The sequence below is a fragment of the Priapulus caudatus genome, unplaced genomic scaffold, assembly GCF_000485595.1.
Source record: "Priapulus caudatus unplaced genomic scaffold, Priapulus_caudatus-5.0.1 Scaffold730, whole genome shotgun sequence".
In the NCBI taxonomy this organism is placed as follows: domain Eukaryota; kingdom Metazoa; phylum Priapulida; class Priapulimorpha; order Priapulimorphida; family Priapulidae; genus Priapulus; species Priapulus caudatus.
The window spans coordinates 31,943-35,967 of NW_014577791.1; positions in this window are offsets into that span (position 1 = coordinate 31,943).

Here is a 4,025-nt window from a genome sequence, read left to right on the forward strand (position 1 = left end):
GCGCTCGCGTGGGGGCGGCGGCGGCAGCACATAGAGCCGCAGACGACTGTGTGCCGCCGCCATATTTATCTTGTAATGTAGCCCTAGTGCATAATCGTGTTGAACCTGCATGCGTACATGCGTGTGCGTGCAAGCATACCCTCGCGCTTGCATGAGCGCGCGCCCGCGTACCTTCGTGGGTGCGTGCGTTAGTGCGTGCGTGTACACGCGGAGTAGCTGCATTCGTGAATTTTTCATGTTATTTTGTCAATCACTCGTCATCACTCGCGCTCACTCACTCACTCACTCACTCACTCACTCACTCACTCACTCACTCACTCACTCGTCCATCACTCGCGCTCAAACTGCTAGTCAGCAGCAAGAAATCGGCAAGGTCACACAACAGGGAGATGGATATACGAAGCTACGTGGCTGGGTGGGCTCATACTTATCTCTAGTAATTATATGCAGCGTAAATTCCCCTACCTTAACTACGACGGGGGCCTCGGCAGCCAACACGCGACCGCGGAGGAAGACGAGGGGAAGCCACCGCCTACGGACGCGCCTGGACACGAGAAGGAGCGCGTTGGGGGCACGTGGAAAACCGAAACCTATACCCAAGGTATGTACTGCGGAGAGAGAGCGCAGTGCTCGTGTCCGTACATAAATCATTGCCTATATAGAACTCACCTGCCGATCGGTCGCCATGCAGCAGCAGCAGCGGCACAGACGGAAGAATCTCGTCCGGGCTTCTCTGCTCCATCCCCGTCGTCGTCGTCGTCGTCGTCTCACACGCACAGGCACACAAGACGAGCACGCCGCCGCCGCTGCCGACTAGAGGAAGGGAGGAAGGGCCCTCGGTGCGCGCCGCGCGCTCGCACACACCATACTGCTGGCCACAGTCGCCGCCGCGCCGACGTATATAGCTCGCCACGCTGGCAGACCTATGCGCACATCGTCCATGAATATTGATCCTCTTCGCGCGTGAATCCCGCCAAATGCATTCGCCGTTGCCATGGCGACAAGAAGTCAAATACGCTGACTAATAAGGCAATTAGAGGGACGTGTCCTCCTTTGTATCAGAGGTGGTTATGACGGGTCAATGCAATAGGTAACAAATGGATGCTATGATGTTATACTCGATGCTACAATGCGTGCGTCGCGGTGGCGGACGCCGCCGGCCGTACCGATACGCCCGGGCTTTCGGGGATGGAAGTAATTGCACCGATAGCGACCCGACGCGGCTGACCCAGACGCGTGATCGCTGACGCAGACGCGTGATCGCTGACGCAGACGCGTGATCGCTGACGCAGACGCGTGATCGCTGACGCAGACGCGTAATCGCTGACGCAGACGCAGCGCGGCGGACGCGGAAGATATAGTCGCGTGATTGCTGACGCAGACGCGTGATCGCTGACGCAACTTCTCGCGCGTGCATGCACGTGCGTCAGAACGACGCAAGAAGTATGCAACGGCTTACAGCATTAACAAAATCGGCGGGGAATCAAATATTCTCAGACACCTGTCTTTCTTTCTGTCTTTCTGTCTTTCTTCTGTCTTTCTTCTGTCTTTCTGCTGTCATTCGTTCTGTCTTTCGTTTGCCTTTCTGTTTTTCTTTCTTTCTTTCTGTCTGTCTTTCTTTCTTCTGACACCTGTTCTGTCTTTCTTCAGACACCTGTCAGCGCGCGCGCTCCACGGATTCGATGACTATCACGGCTAAATCAGCGAGGCAGCGGGGAGGCGCTGGGCTGGGTTTTACAGGTGGGTGACAGAGCCCGCAGCGTCAGCAATCTACCTGCCGAACACCGATGCTCCGTTAGCGGCCACCGCGACGATTCTAAAAGACGGGTTCGTCTGCAATAGCTACAGGTTGTAAGAATACGACGACAGATCAATACACGCGGGCATGTTCGCTTTCGCGTTTTTTCGCCGTGTGTATAACATAGAGACAACATCGCAGACGTTGATAAACAACTGCGTCATGGCTCGCTTATGTTAGTTATATAGATGACCTGGGGTTTTATAAGCTGTGGTAGCCAACGTCTGGCTGTGGTAGCCAATGTCTAGCTGTGGTAGCCAGCGTCCAGCTGTGGTAACCAACGCCTAGCTGTCGTAGCCAACGTCCAGCTATGGTAGCCAACGTCCAGCTATGGTAGCCAACGTCCAGCTGTGGTAGCCAACGTCCAGCTGTGGTAGCCAACGTCCAGCTGTGGTAACCAGTGTCTAGTTGTTGTGATTCCACTGCTTCTCGTACGGTTACGTAGTAGTTATAAACGATGATGTGGGGCATTCAGTATTACCAACCTTGCGTAGTATGTATAAGGCTTGTAACCATCTTCCCCCCCCCACCACCCCCTATTTACACTGCTGACTTAATACGTCGTGTGTTATGCCCTTCTGGATACGGTACCACGCAAGCCCAGGCGCGGATTTAGGCCGGTTTGCACCGGTTTCCAGAAACCGGTCACAGGCTGGGTATCTTCAGAATTGACGCTCAAAATTCACCAGAATGCACTAAATATAGCCTAATTTTGTTTAAATTACTATGGAAGCTGGTCACCCAAACCTTCTGGATCCGCCCCTGCTTGAAGCCCCCGTGGCGCGTTCCCGCTACCCTTATTTAGTTATGTGTGGTGCACCACTGGCAGCGCCGTTTCAATAGGAGGGACATGCTGGAAGCTTATAGGTGACCCCCCCCCTTGGATATGGTGCAGACAGGGTACAATGGATGGGTAACCGATCTCGTGTTGAATATATCTATTTTGTATTGGTCTCCTCCCTGTGAGGTTGGTTTCGTGGCATATCGTGTCATCAGGAGTGGATCATATAGAGGATCTATTATCCACTCCTGGTATCATGGCAGTCGGTTCTTCTCTCTGACAATACAGGAACGGCGGCGGTGCAACAGAAGCATTGCCGTGCACGAATTCACTTACGTTTTGTAACGTTTACTACTCACGTACTACTACTATACATGCAGTCAACCTTATATTTATTATAGTGTGGTGCACATCTGTACGTACTGTATGGATATCGTTCTCGCGACTGTGTAGTCGCTGACATTGTCGGCATTCTGACGGGGGTGCATGGTGGCGGCGCCTAGCGGAGGTTATCGTGATACGTACAGTGTTATATGCGGCGGTATGTGAATTGTAGGGTCTACAGTTAAAGTCTAAGATGTGCTACAAGATGCACGCATAGTGTACATGGTGCTACATGGTGCAGTATAGGCAGGGCAATTTACATAGGAGTATACCACCTGGAATACCACCCGTTATACCGCTGCGTACGATGTTATATTGAATCACGATGAACTACGTTAATGACGTAAGCGCTATTCGTGGATGACGTCACTTTTTAGCATATAGAAGGTTGACTGTATTATACATCATAGCAGGAGTAAGATAACAAGGAATCATCCCCCATATTATATTTTATTTCCTCATTGTATCGTCCTTTGTATAATTATTATTCCTTCTTGTCCCTTATAATAGGGGAATATTTACTTATTGTCTTGCTCCTGGTCTTAACAATCATAATTGGACATAATCATAAATAAACTGTGTTTCACTCTGTTTATAAATGAATAGCGGGCATCATTACGATTGAATCAGTGCAATAGAGAAGGGATCATAAATGAAGTGCATTTAGAACAAGCTATTGTTGTATTACTGACTAATATAAGACCGCATCGTGCCCATAATCTCCATATCCGTACGTGTAGATTTGAATTTGTGTGTATATCAATATCTATATACTATAACTCTAATATATATATATATATATATATATATATATATATATATATTAATGTGTAAATATTGGAGCTCTAGTATAGCATAATGTATATACTAGAGTCTACACTATACAGACATTGGTCAGGTGTGTGCGAGTACCCGCGCATCTATTGGTATTAATTACCTTGTCTGTGTAAGAACTAATATAACCTTTGCTTGTAAGTACACGCTCACTACTAGTACTGCTCTGCTCTTCCACCCTCTTTCAATTAACCTGCATATATATGTATATATGTATGTGTATATATA